The sequence below is a fragment of the Chionomys nivalis genome, chromosome 13 (assembly GCF_950005125.1).
Source record: "Chionomys nivalis chromosome 13, mChiNiv1.1, whole genome shotgun sequence".
In the NCBI taxonomy this organism is placed as follows: domain Eukaryota; kingdom Metazoa; phylum Chordata; class Mammalia; order Rodentia; family Cricetidae; genus Chionomys; species Chionomys nivalis.
This window is the reverse complement of record NC_080098.1, coordinates 53,071,105-53,087,905: the sequence shown is the minus strand read 5'-3', so window position 1 is coordinate 53,087,905 and position 16,801 is coordinate 53,071,105.

The window sequence follows — 16,801 nt, the reverse complement described above, 5'->3', positions numbered from 1 at the left end:
GGGAGCCCATTGAACCGAGAAACCTCAATACCCCTCTGCCCTCCCCGATCTTTCCTCCATTTATGGTCTAGATTTTTTTTTAAAAAATTAACTTTCACTCAGTACTTTTTACAAGTCAGGTATTCTGCTAAAAGGTTGCATTTCCTTGATAAGCTCAGCAAACAAATTGCATTATCCCCATTTTAAAGATGAGAAACTGGGGTTTAGAGAGAGGCTAATAATTATCCCAAGGTCAGCAGGTATCAAGAGAGGGAGCTGAAAGTGAAAGCCCTGATCTAGCTTAAGAGAACATGGCATAGAACTCCACCTACATCATAAAACAGGGAAACAAAGGAGAGGAAGAGAGAGGGTAAGGTCCTGTTTCAATGGCAAGGTTTTAATGACCTAACGTTCTCCAGCTATGCTTTATCTACTCAGGTCCTGTTACTTTCCAATAGTGCCACAAGTTGAAGACCAAACTTTAGCACATGGACCTCCAGGATAATGTAGACGCCAAAGCATAATATTGTTTGTCTTGGGTGTTCACCCATTTCTCCATTATGCCCCAAGAGCAGTAGACACAGAAGGTATAGAGCAATTAATACAGGAAGGACCAGGCCCAGAGATACAGATGGGCAGTAGAGCACAAACTTAGCATGGACACAACTTGGAAGAAGTGTGGTATGTGTGTCCACATATAGATCAATAAAAACACTAGCATGTGTGACTCTATCTATGTGAGATGTAAGGGAAGATGATTTACTCAATAGACGCCTTGCCAGGCAGGCATTGTGCTATGTATCACGGGATATTTGAAAGTGAAGGACATTTCTTGACTTTAAGAAACCCAGGATTTAGATAATGATAACTTAGCTAATACATGAAGAATAGATAAACATGCATGCATAAAAAGTTCATCAGTAACATCTTCTTCCAAACTGCTTGAGTCCATCTCTGTCGCTAATAAATTATAGAGAAAGGTTTATTTTTTCCATTGTTCTGGTCCAGGGCAAAAGCCTTCTCACTGGCAGAATCCCAAGGTTGTACAACACATCACATAGAGAACGGGGCAGTGATCACACTAGAGATGTAAAACCAGCCTGACTTTTACAACAGATCAATTCCTGAGATATATCAATCCATGAGTCCGTTAAGGACATGTATCCCTAAATATCTTTTTAGGGTCCCACATCCAGTATGATGAGACACAGAGTCCATGGACATATGATAACATATCTAAGAAACAATAAAATCATTTTATTTTTCATTAAGAATTTGCATTTATTTTTAAGTTTCATCTTCATTCGCAAGCTTCATACAAGGAGAAATTAGATAGGACAGTGACCGCTAAAGATATCTACATCTTCACCTCCAGAATATATGAATGTGTTAAATTATTTTGCAAATTAGAATTAAGATTGAAGAGTAAATAAAGCTACCAGTTGTAAATCCCAGTCTCTGGCCTGCATCTTTGGAGGCCCTGCCCCTGTGCCCGCCAAACCCTTCTTCCTCCCCTGAGGAGGGTCAAGGCAGCCTGCCAAACCTTGACCACTCCCCAGTGGAGGTCAGGACCCCTCCCCCAGTCTATTTAAACTGCTCCCTGGAAAGTCCCTTTGTGGTCTTCCCTCTTTCCCCACTGGTGGTTGCCTTGGCAGTTTCTTGGTTCCCATTGGGGCCACACCAGAGCACAGAAATCCCATTAAACATGGATATCCTGTAATTTGTCTTGTTGTGATTTGGCTTGATTAAGATTTTTGCATCAGCAGAGAGCTTGCATTAGGAAATATTCCTAACACCAGTCACGTGGTTTTATGATGCGGAAAATCCATGTTCATTTGGGTCAGTCCAACATAGTCACAAAGGTTCTTAGAAGACGAAGATGACATCAGACAGATGGTGGTGAGAAAGAACCACAGATGGATGAAAGAGGAGGCCATGAACAAAGGAGAGTGACTGCTTCTAGAAGCTTCCAAAGAGAAAGGAATGAGATCTCCCATAAGGCCTGCAGAAAGGAGTTGATACCTTGAAACACCTGTCAACACCCATTGAGACATATTCAGAATTTCTGAACTCTTAAGTATAAAACTAGATTGTGCCATTTTAAATAACTATATTTACAGCATTTTGTTTTGACAGCCAAACACGAGAAGGAAGTCCCTGCTGCCGCTGCTCCTGCTCCTGTTGATCCTTCTCCTCCTCTTCACTCCTCTTTTCAGAATTATCTGTCACTGATACTACATTAATAAAATTATTTATTTTCAGACTTTTTGTAGAAAGGGGTCCCACATCCTACTATTTCATAATAGGAAACAGTGTAACTTTAATTTTGCAGGCCACAGTCCACAGTTAAACAATAGCACCCCTCTGCTGACTCCCTTCTGGCTCCCAGAGCCAAGTTCTTAGACACTGTCATTAGCCTCTTCTCCTCTGCCTCATTTGTGTCTTACCCTTTAAAAGCAATTTTATTCATTCTATTTTAAATTTTTTATCAAGAATTCACAGAGAGAGAGAAAGAGAGAGAGAGAGAGAGAGAGAGAGAGAGAGAGAGAGAAGACTGGAAACTGCAGGTGATCTAAAAGAGAAAAGTTTAAATAGCCATCATTTCTTCAACCAGATACTAACTTTGGGCTTAGTGTCTCCTGCTTTAATCTCCTCCTTTTTGCATGGCTATAATGATGCTGTCCTTCTCCTCAAACATATTATCTCCCTTCCCATGGCTAACTCATAGCTGAGTGCTTCCTGTTGTGGAATATTAGTTGAAGATGTGTTACATTCATTTATACTGTGGAATATTTGTTTAATTATGCAAAGATGTGTTGCATTCTTTTAGAGTGCATTTGTTTAACTCTGTAAAAGTGTGCTGCTTTGCCTGCCTGAAGCACTTAATAAAAATTAAGAAAACAATGAATGGCCAATAGCTAGGAAGGAGGGAGAAATAGGCAGAACTGCCAGGCAGAGAGAATAAACAAGAAATCTGGGGAAGAGAGAGAAGAGCGAGGAACAGGAAAAGGAGGACAGGAGGACACCAAGGGCTAGCCATCCAGCCACCCAGCCACCCAGCTACATGGAGTAAGAGAGAAAGAAAGATATGTAGAATAAAGAAAGAAAGGTTAAAAAGCCCAGAGGCCAAACATAAAGAAATGGGGTACTTTAAGTTAGAAAAGCTGGCTGAAAATAAGCCAAGTTAAGGCCGGGCATTCATAATTAAGAATTAAGTCTTCATGTGTTTGAGAGCTGGGTGATGGGCCCCAAAGAGTTTTTAAAAAAATTACAGCTTCCAACTCCCTACATAGAGTTCAAGACTTACCAAGATCTGGTCCCATCTCACTTCAGCACACACATAGCCCTCTTCATACACTGCAGCCATAATGAACACCCTGACCTTCTTTGAGCTGACTTTGCCTCCTTCACCCAATGGAGTAATTTTTCATCATGTATCAGGGCTGATCTTCTGTGACCAATACAGTAGAATACTACTAAAGTCTGAAGTTGCACTGAGTGACTTCTAAGACAAGGTCACAAAAGATATCACAGCTTCTTTCTCACCCTCTTGGATTGCTTTCTTTAGGGGTAAGCCAGCTACCTACCTTGCCATGAGGACACTTAAAGTCTTGGAAGAAATCCACAGAGAAAAGAGCTGAGGCCTTCTGCCAGCAGCCACAACTGTCTTGCCAGACACATGAGTGGCTTGAAAAGCAAGATCCTCTCTCCTCTATCAAACTTTCAGATGCCTACAGAACTCAGTTCACTTCTGACTATAGCTTCATGGATTCGTGTGCCAAGCTACCCAGTCAAGCTGCTTTCAAATTCTTTACCCAGAGAAACACTGATAAATAATAAATGATTTTTTTTTGTTTAAACCGGTTTGAGAATATGTGTGGAGCAAACTACTCAGCAATAGATTAATAAATTGCACCTGGAATATTCCGTCACTTCATTCTTCAATGTTTGTTCATTTGTCTGTCTATGTTCCCATGCGTCTGTAAGTCCAAAATACCTTGAGCTTCTAAATTTATTAAAGAATGATTTCTGCCAACTATGAAGTCTTTTGGGACTGTATTGCTAAAAATACATACAGAAAAAAAACAGTCTAAATATTTCCAATACAAGGTAAATCTATACAAATGATTAAAGAGGATCAAAAAGAAAGCAATGTTACCTTAATTAGGAAACCATAGCAAGACGTGGGTGTGAGAGCAAATGAGGAAAATGACACTTCTCTCACCCATTAGCAATTGTCACCCCGAGCTACTGCAGCTGCTGCAGAGCTGGAGACACCCCAGGAGTCAGAGGGAGAAATCTATTCTCCCTTTCTAATCTCCTGCAAGGCCTTTCATCCGCCAATCTGTCAGGAAGAAGTAGACAAAGGAGTCTGGGAAATGTAGTTTGCACACTCCCTTCCCTGCTGTTAGAGAAGATATGCATAGGGAAAGTGAGCCTCTGGGAGCTCATAGAGACAATTCATCGTCTGGAGCAATAACAGAGATAACAGAAACATGTAAGCACATATCTGACAGGTCTTGGATGAAGAAATGAAACAGCCAGCACATGTGATCCTCTTATGACTGGAGAAAATCAGATGCTATTATATTCAGCTCTAACATCTATGCCACATGTCATCAAAAGACTGGGTCCCACCACAGAGGCACATCTAACCAAAACAGCCTCCACAGGAAAGCTCTAGTCAGTAAAAAACCTGGATCAGGGGATTCCTGGTAAGAAATAACACCCTGAGAGAACGGAATGGGGCAATCCCCTTTTCAGCTGTGACCTCTTGCTCCTCCCCCAGCCCTTCCATGGAGTTGGTCCCGCTGTGGTGCATTTTACAGGTGAGTCATCTCAGCTGTAAAGAAATCAAGTCACACAGACGTCGAGTGGCAGAATTGGGGTCCCAACGCAGTAGATGGGGTCTAAGGAATGTGTATTTAACCACTCCACCACTCTGTTTCTTACTCTTTGGTCACCTTACCTGAAACGTGGCAACTACTGGCCACTTGCTGCACCTGAACAGTAGAGAGTAAAAGGTCCAAACAATATAAGAAAGCATGGAGAACAGAGCCTGAAGAAATTCAACCCCTGAGCTCAAGAAAAACCTTTGGACTCAGCCTTTCCAACTGTGAGTCTACTGTAGATCAACTCATATATTCTAGAAAGTTCACAATAGTGGAATTATCTAGAACATTTTCCTCTGAAGCTCTGAATGGACCTTTAAGTCTAGATATAACCTCTTCCCCCAACTCAAGCATACAGGCAGGTTAATAGCTAGTGCTGGGGAGATCCTGGGATGTAGCCATGTGTCATGCCACTGATGAAAGTCTATACAGAACAGTTTATCTGGGCTACTTTTTCTTTATTTGTTAGATCACAAACAAAATATCACTTACATTTCCCCTTTTTTGTCTAAAATAAAAAGAAGGTTATAACTAATATAAGAAAAACTATATACAATAAGCACAATAATCATATATAAATATATAGGCAATAATGACATTACCAATGTCTAGTCTATTAGCATTTGACAAATTCAAAGAAAATACTCCATTATCTATCCTATCACGATGAATCCAAAGTGTTTATCTAATTCACTTTCTACTTTACCTTGCAGTACCACATTTCCATATCCCCTTTTCTTTTTACAATGAGATCCCTAAATCTAATCTCCTTTGTTCAGCTTTTTTCTTGACCATCCCAATAACAACTTGTACCCAACCCCTTGTAAATGATAATAAATATCCATGACTCATCTTTAGGGAATGTGGGCATAGTTCTCTAAAGCATTTTCTGCTGATTGGGAGCACTGGTAATCTTTGAGAGACCTTAACACAATTCAGAATTATGGTCAAGTACTGAATGGAGAATTCTGTGAGACTGGGTCATCTTCACGAGCTGTTCTGGATGTAGAATGCAGAGGAAACTGCAATAGAGGTGCTCTGAAACGTTGGATCATCTGCGCCAGCCGCTCCCTTCAGAGATTGTTCAGGGAGTCTTCCTCCATCAAACCTGATCTTTTCTTAACCCAGAATGAATCCAGAGTCTCTCATTTCCTACAGGAAATCCTCAGACCGAATGGGGTATCCTGTATCTACGAGTCTTCACACTGAATGCCCAGAAAGAATGACAAAGCTGAAGTTGATTCTATTTACTTGCTTAGGCTGCTGATGGAGAGGCATCGGGAAAAATAGTTGGGTCAGTTCTTTAATTTGCTTGGACAGAGTTATTCCAAGATATATTTTGAGGCTACTGTGAGGATAATGTTTTCTTGCTTTCTTTCTCCATACATTTGTTACTTGTATATAAGAAGGTTACTGGTTTTTATGTGTTTATTTTGTATCCTGCTGCTTTGCTGCAAGTATTTATCATCTGTATAAGTTTCCTGGTGGAATCTTTATGGCCTTATTATGTATAAAATCATACAGTCTTCAAATAAGGATACTTTGACTTCTTTTGTATTTGCAGCTAATTGATCTCCTTCAGTTATCTACTGCTCTAGCGAAGACTTCAGTTACTATACTTAACGGATATGGAGAGTGTGAACATCCTTGCCTTGTTTTGATTTTAGTGGGGATGCTGTGTTGCACTGCACAAGCCTAGCCAATGAAAACCTAGCTTCTCTCTCCTGGGAAGGAGGCCTGAAACACAGAATACAGGTGTGAAAACAAAGGATTATACAGCTGTGGCTGTATGTATGGTAAGACGTTGACTTCCATATAATTTATGAAATAATGTTGATTAGTTTATAATAATCCATTTACATATTAGCGTAATAAGACAATCTGGTTTGCCTTGACAACATTTTGCCTAGTTCAAGGCTGATAGAGAAAAATTGGGCTACCCAGAATAAAAAGAAAAATGACCTATTATTCTGATGACTGGGTACCAAGGTATGGTTACAGATAAAGGAAATACTTAAAACACAATAGCTTTTCTCAAAACGAATGCCTTGTTTTAGAAAATGCATTTCTTTCCCTGCAAGTACAGACCTATTGTAAACAATACTGTCTGCCAAGATCTTGCATGGACATTGTGAATGAACCATTTTCTCTTGCTCAGAGGACATGCCACTGTGAGCTCTGGCCCCCAAATATCAAACATCCAACTCAGGGAGGTGGTAACTCTAAAACTCACAGTTACATACCCAGAGCAGATGTTTTGTTTCTCTCCCCCACCCCCTACCAGTGGGCACTCTAATCCAAATAGCAGTTTCTGAGCAGGTACAGCATGAAATAAGTGAAATCGACCAGGTCTTGTCTGTGAGCCAAGAGAGCCAAGAGGAGGCCCAATAGGCAAAGCATCTTCACTTGTTACCCTGCAACATTTTGAAACTGTAATTTTGAAATGTCGCATTGTCATCTACTTGCTGTATCTCTGACCTTCTATCTTTCCAACACTTTCTCTGCCTCAGACAAGCTTCAATGCCATCACATCTAGGATTTCTCCACCTTGATTCACAAATCTTTGCATGGAAAGCTTTTTCTTGTCATTTAGTTTCAACATCAGCCTCCCCCGTCAGAGTTAGCATCTCTAGCCTATGCATTGAAAACTGAGAGCCACCATGACTAGGAACTGTTCCCCAGCAGACAGGCACTGCCTGGTTTTGTTCTGTTCATAGCCCTAACCACTTGAAGTTTCATAAAATCAGTACTTAATGTTGTTGCATCCTTTCACGCACTCTCATGCATGCTTTGTAGTTCTCTGTCTCCTAAAGTCTAGAGTGGCCTCTGAGCCTTTCTCTGAATTTTCCTTCTGAAGTTTAACATGCTATTTTTTTTCTATCACTCACCTCACAATTGATACCTCTTAAACCAATAATGAGTTAATAATATAGATTTCAATATACTAATCTTCATATTTATCCATGGGGGTATGTTTCAAGAACCCCAATGGATGCCTGAAACTCCAAATAGCACCCTGTCCTATACATACTATCTTTCTTCCTATTGCAATGTTTAATATTGATTTTCAACTTGACAGGATCTGAAATATTTCTCCAGGTACAACTGTGTGGGGTTATTTGGATTAGACTAGCCTATGGTCCCTTTTGTGGGAGCACTCTTGATTAGATCAATTGAGGTGTGAAGACCCACCCTAAAGAAACATCATTCCCTAAACTCAAGTCCTGGACTGCGTCAAAAGGAGGAGGCTAGTCAAGTATTCATTGTTCCCTGCTTCCTGACTGTAGCTACAGAGTGACCAACTACTTCAAACTCTCGCTGCTAGAACTTTCTGATTGTGATAGACTGTACCCTCAAACTACAGGCAAGCGTAAACTGCCCTTTACTTTACTCTTGTTGGGATATTTTTATCACATTGACAAGGGGGAAAAGGGAGATCTGTGATAAGATAAGGTGAGGCCCTGGACATTTTCCACTTACAGGAGACCCTGTTTTCTGTAGTGTATCCTAACTGCCAGCATCACAGCTTTTGTGCTTTGGTGCCATTATTAAGAATAAGTGTGCCATATAAACACAAGTGGTTGATACTAGGGCATATGCATTGATTATTCAAATAGCTAATAACAAGTAGCATATACAGTGAGGATAGACTGGAGAAAGAAATGAATCATGTCCCAGGTGGGGATGGAGAAAACATCCACCAACTTTCTCTAAATAGAATGCATTTTAAAATCCATGAGTTATTTCTGGAATATTTCATTTAGTTTTGTTAAACTGTGTTTGGCCTCAAGCAACTGAAATAATGGAAAACAAAACCAAACGTAAGGAAAGACCCGAATCGGAACAAGTAGCAAGAGCTGAGCACCATCTAGAGGATCCAGTGTGGCTGCCCTTGACCTACATCATCAGTCACTGACAGGAGATGGTGGGGCTAAGTGAGCTCAGTGCTGGGGTCAAAGGTGCTGAGTGTCTGGTGACCACAGAGCTCGGCTGAGTATATCTTAACCACAGTCAGCACCCCAGAAACTGACCTCTCACTGCAACAGAGTTATCCTATAAGCTAAAACATCCTCTATATTTCTTTTGTTCAAGTATTTTATCCCAGCAACCAGAAAAGTAGCTCAGACACCTGTGGTCAGGTGAGACCTTGAATGTTTTTCTCTTTAAAAAGACACTGTGGCATATCCTAATCACCAAATTGGTGCTGTGTAAACTGGACCCCCTTCAGCTGTCACCTGCACAAACACAGGGGGTAGTCAAGGAGACAGTAGTGTTTACGCATTAACATCCACTTCATGGGAAAGCCCACCAGTTTAGAAAGAACCCTTATGGTCATCTTTAAACAAACTTCCTTCCCATGATCGGTTTCTGTTCTTTGTGAGATGGTGCACATGATTTATCCCCAGTACATGAACTGCCTTTTTGGAGCCTATTCCATATGGAGGGATACCTTGCTCAGCTTCAATACGGGGGGGCGGGGGGGGTTGGCTTGGTCCTGCCTCAACTTGATTTTGTGCCAGACTTTGTTGATTCCCCATGGGAAGCCTTACCCTTTCTGAGAAGTTGATGGGGTTTGGGTGGGAAGAAGGTGGGGGGAGCATGTGGAAAGGAGGGAGGGAGATCTGTGGTTGGTATGTAAAATGAAAAACAAAACCTTTTAAATAAAAAATTAAAACAAAAAACAAAAAAGAAAGTCCCTATCTCAAAACAAACAAACAAATGAAGGAAAGGAAACCACACATAGCAATGTATTAGTGTCATCTGAGATGATTTTACCATGTACTAACACTTTATGTCAATACACAAGTAATAGCTTTTATCACAACATCCTTATAAATTTCATTCTTTGTTCTGCTTCATTCTCTTCCTCCATCTTCCCTCCCCATTCACCCTCCAGCTGGTGCCCTTCTTTCTTACCAGTAGAAATGATTTGAAATACGTGGAAAGATACAAGTAGGTTTTGTGCCAATCACACTGTATATGGTATATTTACATCCAATAATGTGATATCCATGGAAGCTGCGGGACAGCTAGAGCTTGAGTTCTAGGGGCAGTGGTCCCTAATCGGATTTGAACGAAGCTGAAAACACGGTGTCACACTACCTCCCAGATCACTTTCTGAGGATGTTTTGATATCTGCCATCAGAGAGTGAATCCTTCAGTCTGGTGACTCAATAGCTTAGAGGCGGTCAAAGCAAACCAAGATGTTGTTAGACACTTTTCTCCTCCCCGGTCGTTTCCATGAATAACATGTTGGTTTTTACGAGCTATTAGATTTTATAAACTTCCTTTCTAGAGCGATTTGTCAGTGTCAACAGTTATTACTATCCTGCAGTCCCCAAATTCCTCTCTTGTGAGCAATAATTTAGCTTAATTTTTTTTCTCTGTGATAAACCTTTACATGATCATCAAGTTTCTAATTAAGGATTATGGTTACCTGGGAGGTCCCAGCCAAGAAACAACTAACAACTTCTGAGTAAGAGACCAAACACTAGAGAGAGGAGGCAGTTTTGCAAATTGTCCCTATAATGTCTCTCACTCCCTCCCCCAACCAGCATCCCATGAAGGATTGTGAGCCGCATGCCCTTGGCTCTCTTCAATGCCCTGACACACTTTTTTGGTGGTAACAGGTATTGAAGGCAGGACATGAGTTCTAGCACACACCCTAATTCCCCCAGCTACACCCCACAGCTCTTTCTTAGTCCCCATGAAATAAAACAGATCTTTGTGGAAGGCATCATAAACTAGATGATGCTTGCACTTGCCGGGTGCATCAGTTTGAACAATAAGCAAACTTTTTTTTTTTTTTTTTTTTTCTACATTAGAATTTTTTATTTGTTAATTGTATCTCCACCTCTATGAATATGTTATTTTTTTTTATTATATATTTTTTTTATTCTTTTTTAATTAAAATTTCCAACTGCTCCCCGTTTCCCATTTCCCTCCCCTCCTCCCACACATTGCCCCCTCCCCCCTTTCCCCTCCCCTATCCCCACTCCTCTTCTCCTCCCCCCAGTCCATTCCCCCTCCCTCTCGCTACTGAAGAGCAGTCCAAATTCCCTGCCCTACAGGAAGACCAAGGTCCTCCCACTTCCATCCAGGCCCAGGAAGGTGAGCATCAAAACAGGCTAAGCTCCCACAAAGCCAGTTCATGTATTAGGATCGAAACCTAGTGCCATTGTCCTTGGCTTCTCATCAGCCTTCATTGTCCGCCATGTTCAGAGAGTCCAGTTTCAACCCATGAATAAGCAAACTTTTAATCATTATCATTGGACATAAAATTAAATTTCTGAGAGGAGGGTTCACAAAGCAGCATTTTGCTTTTAAAATAATAAACATTTTGGTATCCTAATGTCAACAGAAGTTAAATATACTCAATACACAAGGAGGTTGTTAATGATGTTACATCTGGAGTGTTTCCCTATATTTGAAACAGGCTAAAGCTTGTTCATGATGGTGTGCTGAGTCCATGTGCCACTGAACAGGAACATTGCTTTATGAGAAAGTCATTTAGAAAAGAATATCTATGTTCTGCATTACCTGTGTTATTCTAGACTCACTTTTCTTTCTCAGATCTGATTGTCACCACCAAACATCACACAATTAAGAACACAAAAAGCCCTACTATATTCATCAAACTCACCCCCAGAATTACATGTTCGTGTGTGTACCTCCAGGTAAGCTTGCTTTTGACTTTGTGTTTGTTTGCTTTAGCTGGCTTAAGATGAAGTCTAGCACTATTTTTAAAAAGGGACAAGGGGAAGAAAAGTATAAGAGAGAGGGAAACAAATAGAAAAAAGAAAAACAAATAAAAACTCAGTCATTGAAAGATAAACTGGTCGCATACTTCACACGAGGGAGACAAGTGCAGAAGAGCAGGAGGCCGTGCTCTCAGTCCATTGGTGGTGAGTAAAAGCCGTCACTGTATCTCCTTTATGGGTAAAGCTGCTTGTCTGGATGGGGTCTGCCATTATCTCAAGTCCAATTTCCCACCTTCAGACTCTTGAACTAAGACGTTTCTCCAGAAGACTTCTTCCAGATTGTGCTTCTTAGAGTTTAGCCAGAGCCAAACATGGGAGCCACCCACATAACCCAGTAGACCCAAGAATGCTGACAGGTGATTCATGCTGTCTCACGCAGTTCTGTGTTAATCACGGGACATTGCCCAGAGCCCCCCTTCTCCTTCCCGGAGCTCTCTCTGAGTGTGAGATCTCTCTGGATTGGCTCTTCGTTGCATGCTTGGGGCTGTCATTTTCTGTCTATGTGCATTATCTGTCTCATCCCACTCATTTTCTGTCTTCTTTCTAAGAATTTCTCAGTATTTCTGGTCTTCTGATGATGGCTTCATTTCACATTTTCTTTGATTGTAAATGTATTCTTTTTAAACTATAGTGTTTTATGTTAATAGACTTACAATTAGAGGGAAGGTGACAGATTGTGTTCAGTTTGCCATCTTGCTCCAGTATCATTCATATGTGCATATTACACAGGCATACATATATCTGCTTTATTCTTTATATTTGCTTTGCAATATAAAAATTATACTATGAAATATATAATCATGTTATACATATGACTTGTCTCTTTTTCAGTTTCAGTCAGAATTCTATTTAGAATACTTCTTTATGGAAGAATTAATTGAATTTTCTCAAGTGTAAAGAAAAATATTTAGCATGTAAACTAGAAATATATAGTATAGAACACTAAAATTCTAGATCTGCTACCTAATAAAATACATCCTTTTTCCTTATTAATGTTTGATGTTAAAAACATCTGGATCTTACCAAACCCAAAACAGAACAGATTATCAACATATTTATTCAGACAGCTGTTTGGAAACACCATTGTTTCAGCATAACTTGTTATCTACTTTGCAAGAGCTCAGTGATATAAAACAAGACATTTGTCCGGACTGGATATTTTCAGACCCAGAGCTGTTCTCAAAGCACAAGGTTGAGATACAATGAAACTCACAACATGTCCCTATTTCAAAACTCCCTGGTAAAAAGTCAGGATACAAGGACCACATACAAATCTAAAAGTTTAGAGAAATAAGATTGAAGATGAGTGAAAAGACTCTCTCTTCTTCAAATGCCTCATGCCCTGAAAAGAGAATATTGACAATATGGACTCTCTAGAAAGGATCTGTCTGCTAGGAAGAAAACACACATGCTCAAGAAAGAAAAGAAACTTCAACTACTCTTGGTGATTGATACAAAGGAAAACAAAGAGTGTAAGGGAGTAAAATAGTATTGATGTGCTGCAGGGCACTTACTGGAGACTGATGATGATGTTCTCTGAGGGTTTACTCAAGTACAGAGTTCTCCAAGAAATGCCACTAGATAACATGACGAGTATCAAGAGTGTATGGCAGAGAATTTGTGAGGATGTCTCTTTGACTCACAGAAGTGCTTCCTCATCATTCCAAGGAAAATCTCGCAGGTATCCCTCCTATATCATATGATCAGTTTCAGGGTAGGGACAGTAATGGACCCCAAAAATGTCTACCACTGAACCATGGAATATGCTAGTTTCTGTGGTAAAACAGATTTTGCAGATATGATGAGGCAGAAGGACCTCACGAGAAAGAGAGGTTGCTCTGAGTTGTTCATTTGTGCCAAGTCTATTCACACAAGTCCTTATGGGTGATGAATATTTTCAGTCGCCGAAGAGATTACTCTACACAAGGGGACACCATTCAATAGTGTAGTTTTTAAAGAAGGAGAGAGGCAATCATGCGTCAAGGAATTCAGCAGTCACCTAAAACTAGGAATGAAGCTCAGCTCACAAATGCAAAAAATTAAATTCTACCAGCCCTCCCCAAAGTGAGAAAATGGATCCCCACTCTACTCTCCAACACCTCTAAAAAGAAAGCAACTCCGCCATCTTGGTTTTAGCACAGGAAGATTCCCATTGGTCTTCTGACATGCAAACTGTGCTGTGCTGATCTCACGAAAGCCACCAAACTTCTGCTTTTGTTAGCTGTTCTGTACTGAACAAACCCAAACAAAACCAAATATATCACACTTGGCATCTCCCCATGCAAATGCAGATGATGGCAGAAAAAGCATCGTTTCAAACTGCAGAAATTTCATTGGGCAACAGCTGCTGTTGTTGCCCTTTGACTAGCTCAAGATTGAAAGACAGAAATGAGGGTGATGTTGGTTCTACCTCTGCTCCGACTGCATCACAAACAAGGACTCCTTTCTGTGTCCTCACAGTAGCTGTGTATCAGCATGTTTCTCCACCAGCTGCTTCTGTTTCTTGTCTTCTGTTCACACAGCAGATATATTCTACTTCTCTCTTGAGGGGAAACCAAGGTCTTCAGTGAGAGTAGAATTCCATGTGCTGTGAAGCTGAGCACATGACACTGCCCAAGGATTCACGACTTGAGGGCAGTTGTGTCACGATGCTGGGGGAAATGAACAACCACCTTCACAAAGCTGATTATTGATCTTTTCTTGTATTGTTCAGTAATTTATCTGCCCCAAATCACACCCACAACCCCCCCAGGCACAGTCACACACACGCACACACACACATGCACAGATACACATACATGCACACACATGTGTGATGTATATAGAGAGATTATAGAGATAGTAGATGGAAAATGTGTTTGGGTTTTGTTTTTTATGTAGCCCAACCTGGCCTAAAATCCATAATCCTCCTTCTTCAGCCTCCCAAGTGCTGGGAACACAGGTGTATTCTATCACACCTGGTGGAAATATTTTGATTACCATATTAATTAGACATTGCCAGTTTAGACCTAATTTCTAAACTGCTGTTTCTTTGTTATAGAAATTAATAAAATTCATAAATTATGCAGGTGCTATGTGTGTCAATCACAGTCACATTTTCAGATGCTAGTGAATTAAGTATCATTGCAACTCAAGCTTAGGATGATAGCTAATGAAACATCCCAGAAGACTCAACCCAGCAACAGAAATGGTTTAGATTACTATTCTCATCATTCACCTTGATTCATTGAAAAGATCTTGAAATATAGCCCAGGCTGGACTTGAACTAATTATCCTTCCCACTTTAGACTTCAAGGGCTGAGATTCCAAGTGGACACTACCGTGCCTTACTCTCTCTTGCCTTTCTTATCCTACCTTTCTTTCATTATCACCAGTACTTATTCAGCCTGCACTGTGTTATAGACGGTGTTGGTGCCAGAAATTCAGTGTTTAGCAAAACTTACATGGTTCTTATCCTGGGGTTTAGAAGCCAAAGCTAGTGTCATATTAAGTAACAGCACCTGTAGGGATAAGCCCCACCCATTGGGGGCGTGTTCGCCTCGGGCTAATGTTTACTGATAAATCTGCCGGGCGTGATCCCAGCAGCCCCTTTTCTCTGCTTTTCCTGTTCTCCGCGGGAACCTGTGGTCCTGTAAGTCTATTTCCCTATTAAAGCTATATATATTTTTATAATCTGTCTACATTCATTTACGTCTTCACATTTGGCGTCCAACGTCGGGCTATTTTGCCCCCGCCCCGGAGCCCCTAAAGATGAAACAAGCCTGCGCTAGGAAGTCTACATGGGAAAGAGATTCCTAAGTGAGGACAGCAAACACCAAGTCTTGAGGACTGAGGAAGATGGAGTTGCTGAAACTCCAATAGAGTCGTGGTTAGCAGAAAGTGGGAGGAAAGGCCAGTGAGAGCCCAAGCCCACATGCCTTCCAGGCCACACTCTGGATTTTCGTCATGATTCAATATGCAAAGAGAAGACACTGACTTGTTTAAAATATAAAAGAAAATGGACTCAAAAATCTTAGTAACTGTAGAGAGTAGACCAGAAAGGCCTGAATAGGTAGGGTGAGAAACAGTAGCCTGTTGAGGTAGGACTGATGAATGAGGGACAGGTATGTGCCAAAACTCCCTTCCAGGGCTCAGCACTGGCTGGAGTAGGACATCCATATAAGAGGACGGATATCAAAGACAAGGTGTGGACTCCCATTTGGCTGCAGTAATTTGGAGACATAAAGGGACAATTGAATGTGAGTCCCAAGTGTGGGAGGACATCAGATTTTAAGTATCATGAGCGAAGAATGTCAGTGAGCACACAGATACATTCTAGCACAGCGTGGGTACCAGAACACTGACTAGGGTGTGGAGGACATAGAGGGAGTAAAGAAAAGACAAACAGACATTCAGAAGACCTGGGATCAGCTAGATTGGGCTTTCTGATGGCAAAGCCACAGCACACTAGAAACTCAGTGTGTTTGTTACATACAGTTGAACAGGGAGGCAGGGCTGCTGCATATGGCTGAACAACAAGGTGGGGTTAGCTGGTCTCAGTAGGAGCAGTCTCTTAGGAGAGCAGTCTTCAGGTTGTAAACATCAGCGGAAGATAGCTGTGGTAGGCATTTTCTGCACTCATTGCCAACATTCACATCAGAAGGAAAGGCCTTGTCATTTCCCCAGCCTAGCCTGGGAAAGGCTTTGCCATTTTCTCTGTGGGTCTGAAGCTTTGGTTCATGAAATAGCCATGCTGATGACAATTACAAACACCCAGTCAGGATTTCATACACTCAGGGTGTCCTCTGCTTCCTACAGATGTAGATGAAATGAACTGAAAATCCAGGAGGACTTCAGCGTGGTCTGTGAGTACAAGCACCTAGAGGCAGAGAGAAGAGGTTGCACCCTGACAAGAAAAGAGGAAGGAGCAGCTGGAGGTGGGAGGAGAGCTAGGAAAGTAGTGTGATGTGGGATTCCATTCTGTATGCTATGGATATGTTTTATTGACATTGGTTAATAAAGAAGCTGCTTTCAGCCAATGGCTTAAAAGAATACAGCCAGGCTGGAAAAGATAGATAGGGAGAGTAGGCAGATTCAGAGAGAAACCATGTAGCCACTACAGGAGACAGATGCTGTACACCGAATGGAACCTTACCAGTAGGCCACGCAACCACGTGGTAATACACAGAG